This window comes from Sapajus apella, unplaced genomic scaffold (genome assembly GCF_009761245.1).
Source record: "Sapajus apella isolate SASKATOON/1434 unplaced genomic scaffold, GSC_monkey_1.0 scaffold28, whole genome shotgun sequence".
NCBI classification, from domain to species: Eukaryota; Metazoa; Chordata; class Mammalia; order Primates; family Cebidae; genus Sapajus; species Sapajus apella.
The window spans coordinates 5858175-5883856 of NW_022436968.1; the positions used below are offsets into that span (position 1 = coordinate 5858175).

Below are 25682 nucleotides of genomic sequence, written 5' to 3' on the forward strand. Positions count from 1 at the left end.
TAGATACTCTTTGTTTGCATAGGAAACACAGGTAAATCATCTTCATTTCTACAAAGAAATATTCCCCTTTTTTGGAAACATCTTGCCTGCTTGATTTTTTTTTTCATTTTCCCCTACCCTTTAAGAAAATAAGAGCGTAAATAAGAAGTTACTTTCCTGTTTCCTGTAAGACAAAAGACAGTGCAAGAGCCATGCACATGGCCCTGGCAGTCCTATTGGGGTTGTAATAGGGTGTATCCAGGCTCAGGGGTCAGCTATAAGCACTCCCCATTGCCATGCTGAAATGTGGGTCCTGCGTTGTCAGATCTTTTGATCTTCAAAGAGGAGCTGGGGGTTCTGGAATCTCCAAATTTTTTTTTGTTTGTTTTTTGTTTTTTGAGATGGAGTCTCTTACTCTGTCACCCAGGATGGAGTTCAGTGGCACCATCTGGGCTCACTGCAACCTCCGCCTCCTGGGTTCAAGAAATTCTTGTGCCTCAGCCTCCTGAGTAGCTGGAGGCTAATTTTTGTAGTTTTAGTAGAGATGGGGTTTCACCATGTTGGCCTGGTTGGTCTCGAACTCCTGATATCAGGTGATCTGACTGCCTTGGCTTCCCCAAGTGCTAGGATTTGCTGGTGTGAGCTACCGCCCCTGGCCTGGAATCTCCAAATTCTTAAATACTAAAAACTAATTTGAAAGTGCCAAAAGCACTTTGCTAGCCAAACAAAATAACATGCCATTTTAAAAGATTTTCTCTTGGGAGATTGTTTGTGAGCAAGGAAATAGAATTTAATTAAAGCTACTAAGTGTAGGAAGAGAGCAGAATACATGTACAAGGATTGCCAAGTAGGAGAATAAGAAAGAACTGGGCAGACATTTGTGGTAAAGAATATTGAGCTATCAGGAATCCTTTATTGGAGATTCCTTTAGGTCAGATAATCTGTGTATTTATTATTTGCCATACTGATGTGTGAATTCTACCACATAGTTCCTTTATTCCATGTGTTTGCATTATTGGGCTATAGGATAATGACGTTTAAAAAATGCTTTTCAAGTTGCTGGAATGATGAAGATGGTTTACTCCTGTTTTGAAAAAGACAAAAGCACCAAATTTTAAAGAATGAAAGTTCGCTTCTCCCATCCCACTTGCTGAATCCTCAGAAGTACCCACCACTGTGAACAGTTTAGGGTTTGTTCTTATAATTTGTTTTTAATGAAGTTTTAAAAACAAATCTTTTTATATAATCATTTGGTTTCCTCAACAAGATTATATCTCTGTCTGCTGACTGTTCTGTATTTTCCCCCCACATTCTAAGGAAGGTTAAAATAGAAGTCATGTTTGCATTAAGACTGTTGATAATAGAAATTTACAACTTTAATGGAACAGAGGAAAATAGGTATACAACTTGCTTAATATTTATTGTGATTAAAAATAAATTTAATCCACCATTCCTTTCAACCGAGACAAAAGACCACTGAGTTTTGCTTTTCTCCTTCAAACTCTATAATTTCAGTTAAGCATTGCTCCTTCTTTTCATAATGTCGTCTTCCTCTTGCTCCACCTTCCAGAAAAATATTTACTACCAGAAAATTTTTGTTTTATAAAACAGCAATTCAAGAATAGAGTTGAAAAGTTAGAAGAACCTTGTTACAACACATACACAATTAGCACAAATCTGAACTGGCTACACATGACTTTTTTCCTTACAAGGAGACTTGTTTTCAAGTCCAAAAGGGGCAAGTATTTTATCTAAAGAACGGACAAATGGGAGATCAAAGTACAATACAAGTAAGTGCATTTTTTTTGTGTGTGCTCTTTACCCTGGCCTCTATGTAGGTGAGTATATATTTTTCTATTTGAACATTTTCCTTATTGCATTTTACTGGGAGAAAACTGCACTGCAAAATTTCTGAAGTATGTTCAAAATCAGCTTGGTGGTTGTTCTAAACTAATGCATACAATTGTAATAATGATAATACAAAAGTTAATCTAGTTAAATAGATTAAAGATGTAAGAGAATAGATATATTTTATGGTAACTAAAACACTTCAAAAGAAATCCGTGTTTTGAAGAACTATGTTTTGAAGACCTTAAAATAAATGATCTCAGATAAGTAGGACATGGTCACATATTAAGTCATATCTAAAGTAATATTTGAGCTTAATGTGAAGATAATTAAAAGAATGTTTGTCCAATGATAGATTTTATTTAGTACTATGTATTAACCAAATAGATGCATATATTTTATTACTATATATTAACCAAATAGGTATATATATTCTTACCTATTAAATCCAAGGTATTTAAGTAAAGACACTCCAGTGGAAAGGAATTAACATTTGAATATTTATTATTTGTTAACACTTTATTCATTTAATCCTCACCATAACTCAGTAAAAAAGATATCATCTGTGCTTTAGAGATGAGGAAACAGTCTTAGAATAAATGTCATGTTCTAACACAGCCAGTAAGTAGCAGAACAGAATCTAAAATGATTTCTGTCTGTGTCCAAAGGCTTTCTCTCCTCCATACCCCACAACACTTGCATGAGCTTTTTCTAATGAGAAGTGCCAGAAAATCCTAAATAGCCTAAGGGGCCTATTTGTTTATGGCAAATGAGGATTCCTATGGTGGAATCATCACCAGATCAAAGACAAATTTCTGGCATAAAAAAGTATGAACAGATGAGTGAGTACTGATACATAAGCCCCAGTACGAAGGGCTGTAACACAGGTGCACACTGTCGTTTCCGGAGTAGCTTAGATTGGCAGATATGGAAAACCAGTGAGGGAAGTGGGCAGAAGGATCTATACAAAACAGCTGCTCCCCAATGCAGAGCATATTTGCAGTGAAACTGACATGGTGACAGTTGCAAGTGAATGGCTGAAGAAAGTTAACAATTAGGATGGAGATAATGCTCTTAGGGAAGGTATGCCCCCCCAGGTAACCACCCCCCTCACTCCCCAGAACATGCCGTCCTGTTCTGATAATGGGAGTGGAACCCTGATTTACCTTTGTGCTCTCTGCCCTTAAAGAAGCCTACCCAATGACATGACTTACCCGCTAACACAGAAATCCTTCCAGTCAGTGTGGTATCTTTCAAGAAAAACCCCACTTAACAACAGAGGAAATCCACAGGAGCTACTTGGATTCATCAGCTTAGTCTTTCTGTCATGAGTATGTGCAGATAGCCAGATATCTGGGGAAAATCAACAGCATCAGATAGGACTAAGATGAAAAAAGAAAGTGATGGACCAACAAAAACAGATAATTTAGAAAAGAAATTTTTTTTAAAATTCTAGTTCAAGTCCTCCAAGATTGATGAAGGAATGGTATCTATAAAGCAAGTACACGATTTTATGCAAAAAGAGAACAAGAGGAAATTAAAAATATGATTGCCTCTCCTTCCCTCCATTCAATAAAAGTCTGGACTTAAAAGTAGAGCAAACAAAGTAGCTATGAGAAAAAAAAGTAAGAGATCACAAAGATTAATCTAGGATGTCAAATACCTTTCTATTGAGAAATCAAGTAAGAGATAGCAGATAAACAGGAGCTGAACTGGGGGTGGGGGACATAAGAGGAGAAGCTGGACTACCTTAATGAAATGAGAAAGGTTTCTATATTTCATGTGGAATGTGGAAAAAAGGCAACAAGAAACTTCAGGAAGAACACAAAAACTTGTACAAGAATGTCATGTTCCACATATGAAACAAAGTAAACTGTTTTATATGGCATGATGCTGCGGAATTATTAGAGTAAAAGAAAAGAAAATTAAGTTTACTTTGATTTTTGTTTTTTGAAGACAGGGTCTCACTCTGGCTTAGGGTGGAGTGCACTGGCATGATCTCGGCTCACTGCAGCCTCCACATTCTCAGTTCAAGAGATTCTCCTCTCTCAGTCTCCCAAGTAGCTGGGATTACAGGTATGCACCAGTCGCCTGGCTAATTTTTTGTATTTTTAGTAGAGATGGGGTTTCACCATGTTGGTCAGGCTTGTCTCAAACTCCTGGCCTGAAGTGATCTACCCACCTTAGCCTCCCAAAGTGCAGGCGTGAGCCACTGTGCGTGGATACTCTGATTCTTAAATCATTTCCTTTGAGTGGCAAAGTTTTCCTTACATTTCTTTCTCCTGAGGTTTAATCATAATACCTAATTTTGCAATGAGTAATATCAACATAATAATAATGTTCTATATGCTGTTCATTTCCAATTTTTAGAATAGACCAGTAAACAAAGCTTAGATTTAATAAGGACAAGACTTTATAAAACAAAACTTTATTTAAAAACCAGGACTTTATTTAAAAACAAGGCTTATTTTAAAAGCCTTTATAAAAACAAGACTTTGCCAGGTATGGTGGATTATGCCTACTGTAATCCCAACTACATGGAAGGCTAAGGTGGGAGGATTGCTTGAGACCAGGAGTTCATGATCAAAAACAATTTTAAAATTAAAAAAATATGCTGTGCATGGTGGCATGCACCTGTAGTCCCAACTACTCAGAAAGACCACTTGAGACCAGGAATTTGAGGCTATAATGAGCTATGATTGCACCCTATCCTAGGCAACAGTGGGAGATATTGTCTCTGAAATACACAAACAAAACAACCACAAGATTTTACACTTGTTTTAAAAATGCCCAAGACTTCATAAAACAAAGATAGGATATACTGTAAATGTTATCAATACTGGTAATTTAAAAGTCATGGTATAGTTAACAAAACCTGAGAGTTACAGGTGAGAAGAAGTGAAGGATAGTATAGCATTCACTTTATAGAGTGGAAGTTGAGATACTTTGTAAAATAAATGAAAAAATAAAAAGAATTTAAGCTTATTATTTGAACTCATGAAAGGTAATTAATAAAAAGTATACAATAACCAATAAAACCTGGGAGAATGGTTAGGGAGAAAGCAGAAAGTGAGATGAATCACTTATCTTTCACAGTGGGTCATTGTTTTAGGTTGTTAAATCAAGAAATAGAGCTATATTAGTAGTACTGCGAATTAGATATAGCTGGCTTAACATCAGCCACTTTAGCACATCCTAATCTTTACCTAAACCTTTTATCTATACATTTATTAACAGGCTCATTCTTCTCAAGTACAAATCTTCATGAGCCCAATGATTGACTTCTTGGGAGAATAACTTATACCACTCATTTGGAAATATAGGTTTAGGAAGATATAAGCAGACTTTTTAAAAAGTCTGTTGTTGTGATGTGTTGATGGTCATTAAATTGATTGCAAGATTGCCTTCTTTTACAAGTGAAAAGTGAATTTAAGTAAAGAGGAAGGAAAAGACTGTATGGCCTTAGAACTAAGTTAATTGACATCTAATATAAATATATGTCATACTGTGTTGTAAATTATGTTACACTGTTTTCATCATGTGCAAATGTATTGACTATGGCTTGTAGGTTATTTGCATCTGATATTTTTTTCATTCTTCTCAGTTCTAATAATCCTTTATTTTTCTCTCTTTCCTAGCAGCATTTCATTCATATTCTCAGATGTTTTGTAGTTCTTAAAACTCTTAGGTCTTTGATTTTAAGCAAATACATGCTTAGCAATGCATACAGGTCTTTATAAACAGTTTTATGCAATATGTTATGTTCAAAATGGTGACACGTGTTTAACATAACATGTTGTAGAAATTCCAATTTTAATTTCCAAAGATTAAACAAATACTCAGACATGAATTGACCTGTAAGTGTCAACATTTATAAAATAAGACTCACGGTTTTCATATGCTTATTGAAAACTGGTGTTTAAACTGGCTGAAGGAGTGTGTGAAAATCACACTCTTCTAAACATAGAGAAATAAACTAATGATGAAATAACTACCTGAAGAACTGAGAATGTAAATAATGCCAAGTGATTATCTCTAGTTAGTCTAGCAAGGGGTAAAGCTGTAACTTTTCATTTAATACCATTATGTCTTTGAATTTTTTTTTTTTTTTTTTGAGACAGAGTTTCGCTCTTTGTTACCCAGGCTGGAGTGCAATGGCGCGATCTCGGCTCACCGCAACCTCCGCCTCCTGGGTTCAGGCAATTCTCCTGCCTCAGCCTCCTGAGTAGCTAGGATTACAGGCATGCGCCACCATGCCCAGCTATTTTTTTGTAGGTTTTAGAGACGGGGTTTCACCATGTTGACCGGGATGGTCTCGATCTCTTGACCTCGTGATCCACCCGCCTCGGCCTCCCAAAGTGCTGGGATTACAGGCGTGAGCCATCGCGCCCGGCGTCTTTGAATTTTTAAAAGTAGTAATAAAACTATCAATACCACAAAACCAAAACCATCCCTTAAAGTATGGTTGTGAATATATTACCAGTTTGAACATGGAGTTTAGGTCTTTCAGCTTTTAAATAATTTCAGTTAGGGGGTTCCTTTTAACCCTTTGGGTAGGTTACATACTGGGTACCCCAATGTGTTACCTACTCCCCTCTTCCATGTATTTTATATTTTATGTTAATATCTAACAATGATTAGTAGCGACCATTTCTACCAACAGTTCATATCTGTTACTATAGTCCAAAAGTGCTAATCCCAGGATAAAATGTGTGATCTGGTTAAAGGAAAACATCACATGATGAACTGATAAGAGGAGCTTATTGTGAAAGTCTCTAAGTATAGTGTAGTGCCAAAACATTGTTTTTCAATGTCAAAATACAGAGTTCACTGGAAAATTTGGAGCTGAATTGAAGCATACCTAAAATAGAGACCTGAGGCGAACCCTCTCTTAGCTATTCCTTATCACCAGTCATTGGAGGTAGATTCCTATTGCGGAGTGAACTATTCTCATTTCTAATTTGCAGATACAGGAAGTGAGAGTTTCAGAAAAGTAGACATACTCCCAGTATCAAGTTAGCGTCAGTAATGAGCAAGACTGAAACAGCAGGACCCCCAATAAGAATTCTGAAGGACGTTAATTTAGTGAGAACTTGAATCTTGTTAAAGGTAGATGGATCCATATAAATAGGTCATTACTTTGTATTTCTCCACAATTTATCTAGCTAATAAAAACTACTGGTGAAAAAAAACCCACATCTTAATCTCATAGAACTCACACCTACTTCCTTCTACAATATATAATTTTAGAGGAGGCTAGTTTGAATTCCCAAATAGGTTGAGTCATTGGTGCCTGCTATGTGTCAGTCACTGAGCTCAGCACAGGAAACACAAAATAATACGATATCAGAGGTATTTACGGATGTTTCGTAAGAAAGGGCAAAGCATACAAATAAATATCTTTATATTGTGCTGTGGAAGTGCTGTGGTGATGTGTATATGGTGCTATGGGACGTTAGAGGACAATATCCAGACCAACCTGGAGTTAGAGAAGGCTTCCTGGAGAAGACATGCTTCAGTTGTGTCTGCTCTGTTTGTTTAGCGGTATTTATTTGCTCATTAAAGAATTCCAGGCCAAGCACAGTGGCTCACGCCTGTAATCCCAGCACTTTGGAAGTCCGAGGCGACTTCCAAAGAATTCGAGACCAGCCTGGCCAACATGGTGAAACCCCATCTCTACTAAAAATACAAAAAATTAGCTGGACGTAGTGGTGGGCACCTGTGATCCCAGCTACTCGGGAAGCTGAGGCAGGAGAATCACTTGAACCCAGGTGGCGGAGGTTGCAGTGAGCCAAGATTGCACCACTGCACTCCAGCCCAGGCAATAGAGTGAGGCTCCATCTCAAAAAAACCAGAATTCCAAATAGTACATGAAAATATAAACAAGAGAGTAAAACTCACCCAAAATCTCTTCACGGAGATCATTGCCATTGACATTTTAGTGAATAACTTTCCAGGCATGCATGTATATGTGTTTGCATACCCATAATTTTATAAAAATGTAGCTATTCAGCATCTCAATAATTTTTCATTCAACAATATAACCTGGATATCACTGCAGATCAATAAATTTAAATTATGTTACAATTTTTCATGGCCATGTAGTATTTTATCATACTTTATGCCTTTATTTAGGCAGAGGACAAGTAGGTTGTTTACTGTTTTTCTGCTGTTTTAGATAATGCTGTAATTAACATCATTGTGTATACAGCTTAGGGTACTTGAGCAATAATTTCCACAGATAGTTCTCTGGAAAAATTGCTAGATCATAAGTTACACACATTTGAAATTTTGATTCATAAATGCCAAAATTCTCTCCAGAAAAGTTGTACCAATTCAAATCACCATTTTCCTATGCCTTTGTAAACATCAGATTTTGTCAGTCTGTTATATGCTTTTGTCAATCTGATAAAAACTTTTATTTGAATGTGTACTTCTTTAATGAACAGTAAGATTAAACTTTTCATAATTCTTGCCTAGTTTTCTGATTTTTGTGAATTATACATGTTTTTTATAGGCATGTTTATCATCATCTGATTTATAAAATATGTTTGTGGCCAGGTGTGGTGGCTTATGCCTATAATCCCAGAACTTTGGGAGGCCGAGGTGGGCAGATCACCTGAGGTCGGGAGTTCGAGATCAGCCTGACCAACATTGAGAAACCCTACCTCTATTAAAAAAAAAAGATCTTTGTATGCTGGGGATGTTAGTTTTGGTCTGTCATATGCACTATGGTTGTTTCACCTCTTTGCTTATTTCACTTTAATTTTGATTTAAAAATATTTATGAATTGGATCTATTAGTCTTCTCGATTTTGATTTTGAGTTTTGGGTGGGCTGTAAAAAGGCCTTTCCACATAGAGTTTTTAAAAAAAAACTCATATTTTTTCCTGGTACTTTTACAGTTTTATTTAAATTGATTTATTCAAGCCATCTAGAATTAGCTGTGATATTAAAAAAAGGTAGGTTTTATATGAGTTACCTATATTGAATAATCTTTTCCCTTGCTGGTATAAAATGCGGTATAGTAAGTAATAGGTGCTGGAGTTAGGCTGCCTGTATCAAATTCTGGTTCCAATGCTTACTAACAGGATGAATCTGTTTTCTCACTTGTAAAACAGGGATAAAAATACTATGTATCTCTTGGATTGTTTCCAAGATTCATACATAAGTGTATGTAAAGGGCTTAGAATAATACATGACACATAATAAGAGTAAATAGCAGCTATTATTGGACGCCAAACTCACATGTATATGTGGTACTACTTCTAGACTTTATTCTTGCACTCACTGGAGTCTAAAAATTCATGGGTCAATACCAATTTCAGCTTTATAACATGCATGGATAAGTTCTTATTCTTTTTCAGAATTTTCCTCATTCTTTTAGCATATTTATTTATTTTTAATTAATTAATTTTTAAATGGAGATCTGCTCTGTAGCCCAGGCTGAAGTGCAATGGTGCCATCTCGGCTCACGGCAACCTCTGCCTCCCGAGTTCCTGTGGTTCTCCTGTCTCAGCCTCCCGAGAAGCTGGGATTACAGGTGCCCACCACAACGCCCAGCTAATTTTTATATTTTAGTAGAGATGTAGTTTCGCCATGTTGGCCAGGCTGGTCTTGAACTCCTGACCTCAGGTAATCCACCAGCCTCAGCCTCCCAAAGTGCTCGGATTACAGGGGTGAGCCACCACGCCCAGCCAGCATTTTTCTTTTTCTATATGAGCCTTAGAATTTGTGTTGTCTGTTCATAATGAGCTCTTTGAGATTTTGACTGGCAATACAGAGAATGTTATTTGGAAAAGTTGACTTCAAACTTTAAAATTTTTCTTTCCATTAAATAGCATGTCTTCTATTTATTCAAATCTTTGTGTTACTTTATGGTTTTATTCATATAGGTCCTCATTTCTTGATACTGAATATTCTGAGCTAAGTCTTGATGGATGAAGAGGAATCAGCAAAATAGAAGGAAAAAATCGTTTAGTGGTCTCCTTCTAGTTGCCAGAAGTCATAGTTATACTTGGAACACTCCTAGTTTTAGAAATAACATTCTTTAGTCAGTCCACATGAGATATAACCAGTGAACTAAACTGGAAAAAAAAAATGTGGTCTTTCCTGCAAAGAAGTAGAGCGGGGCAGGCAGCCAATGTGAGAAATATTTATGCAGCTGTTGCCTGAACTAGCCCAAAGAAACTTCTGGTGACTGTTAGCAGTACACGTTTAGCTTGCTAAGACCCTATTGATTTATTTCAGAAAATTCCAAAATCTAATACGTTTTCAATCAGTGTGTTTGAACCAAAGAATACGTCTATGGATGAATATGTGTTTGTGGGTGTTTTGAACACAGCTGAACCCAGGAAAGTTTGTGAAGTAGTTCCAGTTTTTCTTCATTTGCCATTTGATCTCATTTTTAGCCCATCTCACCACAACTTCAGAACCATGGTCTTGGAATACCGCTTCTGGGGTTTAAATTTCCTGCCCAGGTACTAACTGTCTGTGTCCTGTCCAAGCTAACACTAAATAAAGCCCTCTCCCTCAAATGCTGAGTCATGAATAGCTGATCTTAGTCAATCTGTGCTTAGCTAGGGATGAAATAAACATCCATAAACTCCCATCACCTTAAAGCGAAGTAATGTACCTTAAAATACTTTTTATCCAGAGTTCTTTTTAAGACCTCAGAATTTTAAAGAGATTCGTGATCTCCCACACTGTGACTTTTTATTACTACTATTTACACCACCTAGGAGTATAGAGTTGCCCTTGCTACTCCCCCAAGCCTTTAAAAAAATTATATATATTTGGGTCAGGAGACTCATTCTATTCTCAGGGCAGACTATCCAACTACAAGCCAGCTATTGAAAAATAACGATTTTGTGGCTTTTCCTCTGCTCTGCTAGCTGGATTGGTCTTAGACTTCCTGTGAGACAGCCAGGAAGACAGAACTCACCCAGAATTGTCCTCATGCTAATCACACTTTATTCATTTCTCCAACTTCAAAAATACTGCCAGTTCCGGTAATAAAGTGCTTTCTTCTTTCATTCAACATATCCTTATAGAGAACCTAGCAATAATTTTAAGACGCAGGAATAATATGACAAGTAAAAAAATTCATGAATTTATTAAACAAAAACAAATTTTAAATGTTCTAAAATTAGATTGTGATGATGGCTGCACAACTCTGAATATGCTCAAAGTCTTTTAGGTTGTATACTTTAAATGGGTGAACTGTATGAAATATGAATTATATCTCAATAAAGTTGTTTTTGAAAAGCCACAGAAATCCAAATATCTCAGTGCCAAAATAAAATAAGAAACACAATTATTAGCTTAACTCAGAGTGACTGCTATGAATAAAAATGGCTAAAGTAGCTTGAGTGGCTGTTTTGGAGTAGGCCGTTTAGTATGGTCTTTTTAAATGTTCATAGTAAGCTTACGAGGGAGACAATGCTTATACTTATTTCACAGATGAGGACTTGATGCTTAATTAGGTTAGATACCTTTGTCCAAGCTAATGCAGTTAGTAGAGAATATAGACCCTGCCTCCAGTGCTTAACCTCTGAAACACTGAGCTAGTCTGAATACTTAGAACTCATTTGGTTTTTGACTGCCCTTCACGGTAAACAGCAATTATCCTGAATATTGGGTCATTTCTGAAGACTCAGACAAGTTCTTTCATGTAGTGTGACTTCATTTTGTGAAACAGGATCTACAAAACAGTGACTTACATGGAATTAATTTTACAATTTAGTAGACATTTTCTGGAAATAATGTCTATCACATTTTACAACTTGAATTACATTTTAAAGTATCCTAGGCTAGAGCAGCTTGCTGTGGGAAGGGATCCCTATACCTCCTACATAGACACAAATGGTGAATATTTTTTCATACTCATTTACCTACATTTTAAGATTTCATTGTTTCAAGCAAGGCACTCAGACAACTGTTACAGTGTGAAGTTCTTCTACATTTTTAGAAATCCCAGCATCATTATAATTGAATATGTGTCCCACCAGCTGAGGGGAAACCAGGGATGTCATGCTGGAGAAAGCAGTCTGCCATCCCTCTGTAGGTGAGTTCAGACTCCAAGATAAATTAGAAAAATAGGCTAGGATAATTCACTGTCAGCTTGTGAGGAAGCCCAGGAGGACCAACATTTATTACTGACTGTTCAATTTAAATAATTAAGAGGCAAATCTAAGCCTTGTCTCTTGCAAGAAATCTTCTATTAAAGAGCAACAGAAATAACGATGTTTGCAAATTTTGTCTAGGAGGATGTTATTGAGAGTAAGATTTAAGATTTAAGGCATATGAAGATTCCTTCTTCTGTTTTCCACCCCTCTTTTCTAAGTCCCCAGCCATTAGCAAGCAGTCCATAGAACATTTGTAAGAGAGGTATTAGGATGTTTCAAAGATAAAGTTACATAACCTAGTGGTTAATGCAAATTTAACAAGATATTTAAGATCAAATAATAATTTCAACCTTCTGCTCATCTATTGGCTGGGAACACAATTTCTTGGTGTGTCAAGTTGATTTTCCAATATGGTTTTTAGTTTAAATTTATAGTCTTTCCTTAGTTGTCTATTCGAGGCCCAGAACAAACACTTGTCAGGGCTTATAGAGATGAATAAAATAGAATCCTCACTTTCTAGGACCTTACAATCTAGCAGACAGAATAAGATAATCACGCTAATAACTCTAAAGCAAGACCTATTGGGAAAGGCTGTGAGCTACTGCATTTGTTGAGAATATGAGCCCATCCCTTTATTAGGGGTTGTGTCAAGTAAAATAAAAGAAGATCAAATAAAATGCTAGTCATCACAGATCCTGAGGCTGTCAGAAAAATGACTTTATATAGAATATGGACTAATAAGTCTTTGGCCTTAAAGGATGCATAGTTTGGAATAATCCATTTCTATCCAATCTTTTAATTCAAAAAAAGAAAAGGAAAGAAAGTAGTCTAGTTTGGCCAAAGAAGAGTGATATGGTTTGGCTGTATCCTGACCCAAATCTCATCTTGAACTGTATTTCCCTTAATCCCCACATGTCATGGATGGGACCCAGTTGGAGGTAATTTTCACATGGGGGCAGTTACCACTATGCTGTCCTCATGGCAGTGAGTTCCCACGAGATCTGATGATTTTATAAGGGACTTTCCCCCTGCTTTGCTCTGCTCTTCTTGCTGCCGCCATGTGAAGAAGGACGTGTTTGCTTTCTCTTCTGCCATGATTGTAAGTGTCCTGAGGCCTCTCCAGCCATGCCGAACTGTGAGTCAATTAACCCTCTTTCTTTTATAAATTACGCAGTCTGGGGTATGTCTTTACTAGCAGTGTGATATAATACAAAGTGGGTACCTGTGCAGCACTGGCAGGTGATGAGGAAACCCAGAAGAAACTGTATATCCAAAGTACAGCAGTTACAAATACCAGTTTCAAACTTATGTCTCAGTTTAAAATTTATAGAGAACGGGGGAACTAATTATGATTTTCAGCTGAACTTTTAGAGGGTTAAAGTGGATGAACAGGGAATAGTTTAGAATGCAGCAAAGAGAGGCTGAGATAACAGGGAGCAATTTAAACCATCCAGGTGAAAAGTAATGAAGATTTGGACTAGGACGAGTCAGAGACAGGCAGCTTACACATCAGAAACAGAGACAACTGGATTTCTAGAAAAAAATGGGATATGGGAGAACAAGAGAAAAAAAATGTGTGATGAACACAAGGTACAACGCCTGGCTGAATGCAAGGATAATAAATTAACAGAAATAATGTAATAGGGGAAGAGGGCTCAAGGGGAATGAGATGATATTGTCAGTTTTAGTTTTACTGTCATTTAGATACAAACAACTGGAAACATGAGTTTGTAGCTGGGTAGAGAAGTCAAGTCTAGAAATAGCAACTTATACAGAATCAGCTGCCTAAAGGTGATCTTGGAGCCAAGGAATAAATGTAGTTACAAGAGACAGAGCAGGGAAAGAGAACAGGATCAGAGTATAATATGGAGGAAAGTTGACTTACAGAGGCTGGAAAGAGACCAGGGTGATGCAACCAACGTATTCCCATGGCTGCCAGCGAACCACTAGAAGCCGGGAGAGAGGTACGGAATAGATTGTCTTTCAGAGTCCTCAGAAGGGACCAACCCTCCCAACATCTTGATCTTGGATTTCTAGCCTCTAGAACTGAGGAGTCAGTAAATTTATTTGTAAGCCACCTAGTTTGTAAGGCTGGTAAGACAGCCCTAGCACACTACTACAGGTCTCAGACAGGTTAACAATTGTTTGCTCATGTGGCTCACATTGACATCTCACATGCCACAGAGAACAGTGTGATTTAGTTCACTCTGAAAAAATGTATTCACATAAGCAGTTTAAAACTACCTCATTTTCCAAATCCATGTCCCAGACAGATTAGTTCTTTGACTAGAGTTTACATTGACAGGGAACAGCCAATTTTGGAGAATAAATCTCTGCCACTATTCTGGACTGCTTACTCTTCAAAACCAATCTAATAATAGAACTGGCCTGTCCACAGTGGCCACTTGCAGAGTTGAGCCATCAGAGATGTTATAAAAATAAAGCCAGGTGAAGTTGCCTGTTAACAAGTGAAGGCTCTGAATAGGTGTTTTTAACTGGGGAAATGATGATGATTTCCGGAAGCGTACTGTCGGTGCTGCCTTTTGATATTCAGTGTTACTGGAAAAGAAAAATACCAACCGCCATTTTATAAAGCGGCCTTTTGTATAACTGCAGGCATTTACAGCTCAGCATTGGTGTTCCTGGCTTGGCCAAGGATTCTGTCGATACAGTGGAAACATTTATTTAGTGGTCAAGTTGTTGAGCAGGTGGTTTCCACGGTAGAAATCCTTTACTTTGGGCACGCTTTAAGTACATTCGGCATTACGCATTTCTATTTTCAAGACCGTTAGTAATCTGTTTTGTGACCAAAGCTCTTTTCAGACAAAACAATGCAGAATCTGGCTAACATTCACTGAATTTGAAACATAATTTTATAAAACATTGTGTGCATTAATCACTGACCAGATCTTGCCAAAATCTAATTTAGGATCTCTCTTCCCTCAAATTGAAAAAAATAAAAAGCCAAGACTTCAAATGATCATAATCCACAGAATCCTTATTTGTATAGGTGATTACTACAAATGACCTATGAAATAACACTGTCAAAGTAAATTGTCTGAACCCGAAATCATATGGAGCCGCACTGAATTACCTCAGTGATTCTGTCCCTCCTTCTAGCTTGCCCGTGGACACACTTCCCTCTCATCCCTGGTTCATGCTTTCAGAGGCAAAGATAAAAGCAGAAGCCTTCCACTGGCAGGTTTTTAAACTTCAAATGACTGCCCATTTAGGCTATTGTTTAAGTCAATAAAAGGGTAGAGGAAGAATGGTGTGACCACCTGCGATAACAGGGTACTGAGTGAAGCGGGGCAGCCGTGAATCACAACTGCCAAGACCATAGTAATCGATAGCTGGCTCTTCACCCTCAGCATTTGAGAACACAGTGAAGGCAGCAGTGGTGCTGAACTGCAGACCTCATTCTCCTTCGGACAGAGGCAGAGGCTACTATGCCAATTCGCCCCTGGAAAGTAGGCTCTCTGTGGACAGATTTTTAAAAAATTTTCTAAGAAAGGCCTGAAAGGTTTTTTTTAACTTCTGAGTTTAAATGGTGGAAACTGTATCAGCCTCCTATTGATGTTGTAACAAGCTACCACAGACAGTGGCTTAAACAACACAAATTTACCATCTTATGGCTCTGGAGGTCAGATGTTTATCATGGGTGGAAATCAGGGTGTTTGTAGGCTATGCTCCCTTTTGAAGCTCTAGAGATGAATCCATTTCCTTGCCTTCTCTGGTTTTTAGATGCCACTTGCATTTCTTGGCTTGTGGTCTCTACCTTCAGCTTTGAAGTCAGCAGCACAGCGCCTTTACATCCCTCTGTCTCTGACCCACTGCTTCCTTGATTGCCTCTCTTTCTCTCACTCTGATTCTCCTGCCTCCTTCTTTCCCTTATAAAGACCCTTGCAATTCCATTGGGCCTGCCTGAATAATCCAGGATAACCTCCTCACCTCAAGATCCTTAACTTATTCACATCTGCAAAGTCCCTTCTGGCTTGGAAATAAACATATTCACAGGTTCTGAGTTAGGACATGGACTTCTGGAGGGGGCCATCATTCTGTCTCCCCATAAACTGATTCTCTCTGTCTCTTTTTTAAATGCAGGCCCAAATAAAACATGTTTTTGGCCACCACTTCGTGATTTCTAGTTAGACGCTGGCTATCTCATACCTGAGAGTGAATGTCTATCCTTTGGAGATATGTGTATCTTGGCTGACAGCCATTTGCAGGATAGCTGAAGAAACGGAATGTCTATAGCCCTCATTGATGAGAAATTCTCAGAGAAGACCCGGACATGATGTTTACCCTGGATGGCACCACTTTGGACTTCCCATGGGGGAAGGATGACCACTGGGGTTAAGGGTGAGGTTTTACAAAGGTGGCGGTTTGCATCTCAGAGATTACATAAGGAACAGAGATTATACCAGAAAGGTGCAGGCAGGGCAACAGGTTATGAATTGGGGAGGTTTCATGCAGGAACCACTCCAGGGCCTTCAACTTGCTGGGTGCTTTGCCACTGGACTATCTCTCTTGGACTAAACTACTCCTTTTTATGCCCAGTTCTTTGGTTATCTTACCAATTTGGTAACAACTGATACACCTGTAGTGCTTTGTGGGATGACACTGTGGGAAACAAATAGCTTGGGCAGAAAAAAAAGAAACAACCATTCCTGTTGCTGGCCCCATGTGAAGGAAGGGTGGCCTCCATCAAAGAGGACAATGACTGCAGATTCTAGATGGTTCCTAGCTGCAGAGTGAGTCATGGTGATGTCAGAGCAACTCCCTGGGTTCAGGAAAGATATGAGGGACAAAGCTCGTTCCTCAGTATAGAAGAGGGCGGTGTCCCAGTGAAGAGAGAGGCAAATGGAGGGACAGGCTGACACAGGTTAAAGTCATTTGTGACCTTTTACATGTCACATGCTGGGATAACTCTCCACTAATCTGACCACTAACATTTACCTTTGGCAACAGTTTGAAAGATTTACATATTTTTTGACAATATTTCAGTAAAATCCATGGAATTTCTAGAATAAATACTAGATCCTTACATTATCTTCCATTTCATAAATCAGCAAAAGAATTTTTCATTTACATCTAGCTGACCTGTGGTCATAGGTGACCTCTCTTGGGTCATAGTTTCCTCTTAGTTCTTGCAACGTCAACTGTTGCTGCTTTTTCCTAGGGAGGAGCTTGGGCATAGAAGCTACCTGGCACGATGAATGTGGCATTAGTCATCCTCATAACAACAATCTGATAAATCAGTTTGTTGGCAACTCATGTGGATCTGGCAAAGAGGGAATGGGCGCAAAGACTGGGCAATCTTCTCATCATGATTTATGATCTGCCCAGGTCAAAGCTGAAGCAGGTCAGGTAGATCTGAACTGGAATCATGCCTGGCTGGAGTATTCTTGTTTGTTGACAAAAAGCACGGCTTTCTATCTGATTCCAACAAGCATTAGATATTTTACTGAGAATACGTGTAGGCACACTGCAAACACAATGTGAAGAAAGACATTATCGGGGGTTGTAATCCCAACACCTCTCTTAGCAGGGGTCTGGTTTGCTCCCAGTAAAGAAATTATATATAAATGGAGCTGGCTGCACTCATGCAGCACCTGTGTCACCTCAGGCAAGATATTCAACCTGTTTAAAAGAAAATAACATCTATCTACCAAGAATCTTCTAAGGATTCAGTGAAGTCATGGATGTGAAGGTATTCCGTAGCTCTGAAGTGTCATATAGATGTCTTGAGTGATTATTATATGCAATTTGAGTTAGATTTTACCTTTTCTGTGTACTATTTTCTTTAAGAGAAAATACTGATAATTTCATTGATTATATGGCCTTCGTGCCTTCTAAATGGTTACAATTCTTATCTAAGGGCATCTTAGCTAACTAAGTGGCATAGGGACCAGATGTCATTTTTTTTTTAAAGTTGTTTTGAAATTTGTTCTTGGAAAAAAGAACAGAACTGAGTCCACATCCTCATCAAACAGTGTACGTGACACCCAGCAGGAAAAACTCATAAGTATCTGCTGGAGTCAATCGAGGATGGAGATTTTGGGTTGTTTTTATACATTAGTGATTTTATGGAAGGCTTGATCTTATCATTAAAGAAGGTATGGACAAACCTCCCCTTACTAAAATAGAATTAATTGGTTTGAAGAAATCCAGCTGAGATATTTTGGTGGGAGGAACAGATTTGGTCATTGACCAAGTATTGCACATGTCCGAAGGCAATGATTTACTGACTTGTTGCTGAAAACAACTGGAACACTTCACACTCCCCCTTATTATGAACTAGAACAATGGGGTTTTATGAAACTCCTCCAACTTACAATGAAGCTGGTGAACCACAGGCTGCCTGAGTCATAGACTGTCTCTGAGTTTGGCAGAACTTAGGCTATTGCTTCTTAACTCATTTTTTGTTTCTTTGTCAATTTTTCATAATTAATTCATATACTCCTCAGGCCACAAATCTCTACCTATAATTAAATTGGTTGTTTGACTGATTTAATTGAGTGATTTGCATTTGCTTGTCTTATCCTTTTGGTCATTAGGAGGGGGTTAATTTTGTAACAAAGCTTCATTGTTGCCTGGTTGACTCTGGAGGAATCTTTAGCCTGCCTGAAGCACAGTGTGCTGCTGTGAGAGGTATCCCCTTCCTTATGGGGCTGTAGATTTGTTGGAGCCAATGATTATTGCTGCAGTTTTATCCCCAGCATGGGGGGAAACTTAGTGGTTAGCAAAGGAAGAATGTGAATTTTGGAGGCCAGAAAAAAATGGTCTTAAATATCAGTTTGACATTTTTCTTGAGTGAACACTGTCACATCATTTTACCTCTGGATTATAATAGACCCTTGAAATATTTAAGGAACAATCTTAAAACATGGAAATCCTCAAATGCAAGAATACTACCATAATATTTCTGGAGAGCTACAATAGAGAGGTGAGAATACAAACTCAAGCTAAAATAGAGATGCTCAGAATAATTCCATCTTACTTCCTGAATAATGACTTGCTCAACTACTTCAGCCTTCAACTTGGCATCAGCAGCAAATGAATGCTTTTGAAAAATTACAAGGTCTACACTTTTGGGGTTACTGGCAAATAGCTAAAATCCCCAAGGTTAAGGCTTCAAATGACAAGTCTATTGTAATACCTACTTCTTAAGTTTGTTTTAACAGTGAGAAAAGGTAACATAGGTAGAAGAATTAGAACATAGTATAATCAATAAATATGAGACTCCTTCCTTCCAAAATAATGTTTGCTGGTTAAATCAATGAATATTGGTAAGAGAATTGCTTCTCATCATGTAGAAGTGTGATAAGTATAGGCAGTCTTTGGAAATTTTTTCTAGAATTCTCTAGAGCTAACCTTGGAAATATTGGTTGTACCCATACATTGGCTCTGTGGCCATATAAGGAGGAAGCCAGGTCAAAATTGCCTGTTCATCCCTCCTCACCCCTCCCTCTTCTTGATTCTGTATGAGGTAGGATTTGAGCTTATCTATAGTATATATGCGGAGGGGAGGGAGGTTTTATTTTTTAAATGCATTTTCTTATTAACTGCATTTTTGTAAAATTAAAACAATGTGTCTTAAAATATGGATTACATAATTAACATAAATCTCTGAAATAAATTAAAAATAAGAAAGGAAAATCAACACTAACATATTAAATATATTTGACCCTTGAACAGCATGGGGGTTAGGGGCACCAACACCCCCATGCAGTCAAAAATCTGCGTATAACTTTTGGCTTCCCCAAAACTTAACTACTAATAGCCTACTGTTGACTCAAAGCTTTATTGATAAGTCAATTAACACATATTTTATACATGTATTATATACTGTATTCTTACAATATAGAAAGCCTGAAGAAAGAAACTGTTATTAAGAAAATTATAAGGAAGAGAAAATTTATTTACTATTTATTAAGTGGATCATTACAAAGGTTTTTTCCTTTTCATTTTCACATTGAGTAGGCTGAGGAGAAGGAAGAAGAGGAGGGGTTGGTCTTGCTGTCTCAGGGTGGCAGCGGCAGAAGAGATAAAGACATGGGATGGGAGGCAAAAGAGAAAGGCATAATTGGTGTCACTTTTATTGAAAAAAATCCATGTATAAGTGGGCCTGCAGAGTTCAGACCTTTGTTGTTCAAAGATCAATTATATATTATAGTTCATGTGAGAAGTTAGGGTCAGAGCAAGAAAGGCAAGAATTTGTCTATAACAAATCATCTGTATTCCATAATTCTTTCACATACATACACATTAAATAGAACACTTTAAAAATTACTTCTAATGTTTCTAGCTTAAGATGTCAGACAAGGTACAAGTTTTCATTTTAACATCTACTAAGAAAAAAGTAGGGATGCACAAAGAGAAATAAACTAGTGACATTATAGACAATGAAATTGTGGATAAACCAACAAACAAATGATTTTAATAAACTTTTGGGAGATTAAAAATGAATGGGAATATCTTGATAAATGAAACAGGCTAAGAAATTCATTGTTTTATAGATGATAAGGTACAAGGAGATATGAGTCAATCTCTTCTGCAAAATCCTAGGAAGTCTCTAGCTTGAGTCCATAGTGAGGGGATAAGAACTGGAATTGAAATCAGGGGATTTGCTTGAGGTCTTTAATTAAGCTGGTGCAACTAGTCCTTCTTCCCCAAACCAACATGAGGGCAAAACATCTGGTGGTTCAACTCTAAAATTGAACAATGTTTGGGAAAAGCAACTCCTATTCCTAGTCACCTATTAATAAAGCACAGAAGGCTTTTCTGTGCTTGCAGGACTGGATGCAAATATTAATAAACTTACATAGTAAAAAAGCAAAATTATAATGGATAGAAGGAAAAATAGAACATGTAGAAGAAAGGGTAAGGATACTAATATACTGATGCCATTAATGCAGTCATTCATTCATTCACTTGACAAATATTTGCTGAGAACCTACTAGGTGCAGATGTTGTTTTATGTACTTGAGATACACAGAAAGGGGAAAAAGGCAGACAAAACTTCTTACCCTTATGAATCTTACATTAAATTATGCCTTTAGTAACTGAGGTTGCAAGAGATACTGCAAAAGCTGATGAGGTAGGAAATAGAGGTTTAAATATATTATTTAAAGATATAAAGATAACTGATAGAATTATTAATATTAATAATATATATTGAGAAGAGTAGAGATGAGTAAGTTACCTGAATTTTAAGCTCTCATATATGGGAGTAATTAGACACTATCTAAAGTGGATACATCAAAACAGATAAAATCATACTAGAATGAGGGAGGTAGCCACTGAAACTATGAACAGAAACAGTTGAAAGGGTTTGCTTCTAGGATGTGGTATTGGGGGTAAGAAGAGAAATATATGGGTGCTATTTTTGCTTTTTATCATATGTCCTATTTGCTTTGTTACCATGTATATATATTATATTGATTAATATACATATTTAAATTAAGTGACTTCTAAGAACAGTTACAATGGAAGAATGAGACCAATTTTTCATCTGCCAAGTGTCATGGATCAGGCATAAAATCATTAGAAATGGATTTTCCTTTCTGCACCCTTTAGCAAGTGTTTAAAAATAGATATCATTTTGGTGTCTCCTCTTGGCTGTTGTGAATGGTAGGGTCAAAATAATAGGTTTGTGAAGGCAAGAGCTTGAAATGAAAGATAATGAGAGGCTTGTACAGTGCGTTATCAGAATAGCTTGAGTGCAGTTCATTTGAACAAAGTCATGTTTTCATTTCTCCATTGTTTACCTGTGCTTAACCAGCAGTGTTGAGGAAATTTGGAGCTAAAATTTATTGAATGCTTTTTTTGTATAAAGTACTTTGCTTATGGTAAGTCACTTAACCTGCTCAACAACCTTATGAAATTGGCATTAATTTTCACATTGGGTAGATGAGGAAACTGAAAATGAGACACATGACAAAGCTTGCTAAGGGCAACCTAATTTTTAAGTGGAAAGCTAGGTTTCTAGAGTATATACAGTGTAGAGGAGTATAGAGAAATAGGGAAGCAGCTAGAGGGTAAGTAAGGTCAAGAGGATTTTAAAATGGGAAAAAAATGTAACATGTTTATCTTTATAGCTGTTGTGAAACACCCTGGTGTATGAACAAGAAATGGAAGAGTTGCTAAAGCAAAGCCCTTGAGTAGACACTTTAGTAACTTTAAGTAAGAGTACAAATAATTCATCACTAGTCACAAAAATGCAGAGTACATGACTCAGATATAATTAGGCAGGTAGATGTGAAGAGCTTGTTTAAGTTCTCTTTGGATTTCTCCTGTTTCATCATTGAAAAGGGGAGTTGGGTCATTAGTTAAGAATACCAGGAGAGGTAAATGTGTTGGAGAAATTTAAAGAGGAGAGAAAAGGGCAGGTGATTAAATGACTCCTACAGGGAAGGTAATGGATAGTGTTGTTTGATGACATAAGATTCAAAACTGTGTATGTGTGTGTGTGTGTGTGTAGGGGATAAGAGGAGAGATGGAAAAAGATCTAGAAGAGGAGCAAGGAGGACACATTTCCCACCTCAGGGCCTAGAGAGCTGTAACAGCCACAACCTGAGAGGGCTGGAGGGGAAGCAGGGAACCCAGGGAAGAGGCTGATTTCAGTTGGAGCCCTAAGGAGACAGGAACATTCATGGACATTCTGAGGATGTTGGGAAGTGATGATGCACTGAGCACTCTTCAGGGGACACCAGAAGGGTTGAAGGAGTTGGAAGTGGGGTGGGAGCTGAAGTCACAGCCTTATGGATATTGAGTTTGGGTTTGTGGGGTCTCCTGAGAGGCCTGAGTTTTTTCTGCTGACTGAAGTGAAGATAAAGCAGAGATAGTGGTAGAGACTGTGAGTCTCCCTCGGGGGGGAGCTCTAAAGCGCCTCTGTTTTCCTGCCAGTGAGGGGTAGAGGATGATGGCAGGCAGTCTCATGGTGAGCATGAGTGGTTCTGGGGCCATCCCCTTGCTCATGTGTAATGAATCAAACTTCCATGAGTGTGATACTTGTCCAATATCTGTCTCCACCACTAGATGCTAAACTCCATAAGGGCAGGGACGTTGTTGCTTCAGTGCCTTGAACAGTGCCTAGCACATATATATATTGAATGAATAAATAAGTAATGAAATAATTGAGGATGTTTGACACAGAGGTCAGTATAAACAGCAATGCGATAAGGCTTCCAATGAAGGAATAAAAGGGATAATGTCCAGAGTGGAGAAGATAATAATCTCTTTTTGTCCTCACTGGGCAGCATACATCTATAGAATTTTACCCATTTTGGGCCAATACACTGTAGAAAGGATGAAGCTCACTTCTCAGCATGTTAGGCAATTTTGGCTGCCAGAAAAAGGGACAACTGATGTCAGACTCCATTAAGTGCTGAGGGATTTAATGTAAAGATATTTGTAGAAGTAAGGCAATAGAAATCTCATGGAAGCACAGGAATAGTTCCAAATGTGGGCCTCATGGGGAATGCAACACACTTGGGGAACTGAGTTATTTTATGGCTCTCCCAGTGTCAGAAGATTGAGAGTAGCTTCTCCATCTTAGTAGTGACTCAGCTCTTTTCTGTCTCTGCTGGTACTGTTCTACAAAATCCTGATCAACCATGTCACCCTTTATTCTAAATATATATTTTTCTACTTTTATATTTGCCTAGAGTTTCTGCTTATTCATTGTTTGCGCTTAGTTACCCAATATGCTCTAAGCCTTTGAGGCTACTCTTCTTCATCTTCCCCCATCATATCAGTCCAGATACTCTGTAATCACTTTGTAGACTTCTCTCATTATTTAAACTTACCCAATCAATTTTTCATTTCTATTTGTGGCTTTAAAAATGCTTCTCAATAGTTTTCTGTTCTCTCAGCTGTCTTCTTCTTTGTTACAAGAGGTCACGATTTCTTATTTGGTAGTAACCGACCCATCTTCCCCTTTTCTAAGCTCCTAAAAAGGGCAGGTGGAGATGGGGGTGTCCTTTCCCTGTAATCTTCAAGATGGCATTTTAATCTTTCTACCTCTCTACTAAGATCTCAGTCTTTTGTCTTAGAAAATCTCTCTTATCTCCCAGGTTAATCAGCCTGTCTTCTTCAAATTTTGTGGTGAGTCATCTTCTGTTCCTCCTTTGGTAAGATAGAAATATGCTTTCTAAACCACCACAGTTCCTACTTGAATTCCTAAGTAAACCTGACTTCTAGAGACAGAGAATGTTACATGCAATTTTTTGGTGCCTTCTTAGCATTGTATTGTAGGTTTGTATTGATCTTGTTCAGTTATTTCTCTACTTCAGACAAAGATCCATATGTATGTCTAAGTACTTGTGGACAGCACCAACTCAGTGTCCTATGGGTCTTTCAGATGACTCTTCCCCCTTATGTCCTTCCATGTTTCTACTTCTGATAATTTCACCACCACCTACCCAGGAGCTAAAGTTCTCAATTGGTATTTATATTCCACTACTGCTCCCTTTCCCTCACTCTAAACACTTAATTAGTTATCTAATCTTGGGCAAAGAAAGGTGTTATGTGGTATGAATCTGGTAAATCAAAACATCTGTAAGGCTGAAGATTAAAAGGATGTGGTGAGCTCATCTCCCTTTGTTTTTTGCTCTGCTGTTTCAACAAGAGATATGTTAGCAAAGGCCCATGATAGAAAAGTTAGCAGACTTCAGCAAAGGAAAGCAGCAGCGATGAAACATGGTTCAAATCTTCATGTGCATTCTGCCAATGGTTTGTTCTGTCAAGACCCCTGTCTTCTTCATCAGGGAGTTGGAGCGTACCAAGTCATGTGAAGGTTACAGAACTAGTTCCTATTGCTACTTCAAGCAAATCTCTATGCTTTCTTTCTTAAAGGTCATGCAGTTAAAGAAAAGTGCTTACTCGTCCTGTCTCAGTTTTCACGTTGGAATAAGCTCAAAATAATTCTCAGGCAACAGCTGCTAATAATTACAGAGAAAGCATTTTATGCCTGCCCAGCCAAAGCACTTTTTGTGTTTGAAATGATGAGAATTGGTGGACTGCTTCTTTCTCCACTTTACCCTGTTTCAACTTTTCTTCCCTTTGATTGTGTTTGTTTCTATGATAGGTGCCACACCTACCTCAGCAGCCCATCACATGGCCCTTTCTTGTTAGCTAAAGGCATCACCAAGTCCAATACAGACTCCGATCTTTGGTCTCTGAGCTTTTGACTAACATGTCATCATCTGTTCAGGAATCTGGAAGATATAAAATAGCCTACTGTCCACTACCAGACCCTCTGTGGTGTCTTGAAAATAAATTGTCTGGGTGTATATTATTAAGTATACTCAATTTGTGTCTGTGGCAGTCTGACTGGTATTCTTGTTAGAAAAAATTTTAAAAATGTTTAGGTGCCTCCTGTGTGTTGGGTGATTGTTAAGCATGTTCATACATGCTAACTTATTTGAGCTTCTTTAGAAGTCAGTAAGGTATAATTTTCAGATTTTACAGATACAGAAAATAGTTGACTCAAGTCACATAACTAGTAAATGGCAGAATGGAAATATGAGCTTGGCCTGGCTTCTGTCAAAACTATGCTTCTTGCAATCTATCTATCTATCTATCTATCTATCTATCTGTCTATCTGTCTGTCTATTTCATGGTAAGTTACACTAGGAAGGAAAATATATATATATATATATATATATATATATAATGGTAAGTTACACTAGGGTAGCTAGATACCATGTCTCACCTCTTTTCC

The 25682-nt window shown here is 37.8% G+C and overlaps 1 long non-coding RNA gene across 1 annotated transcript in view; it reads left to right on the forward strand.

Moving 5' to 3' along the window:
- Positions 1-531: 531 nt before the first annotated feature.
- Positions 532-25682, forward strand: part of LOC116561037 — a 28362-nt gene continuing 3211 nt past the window's right edge. Inside the window, exon 1 of the long non-coding RNA XR_004273263.1 lies at positions 532-1769. This is a non-coding gene — a long non-coding RNA (uncharacterized LOC116561037). The remainder of the gene's footprint in view (positions 1770-25682) is intronic.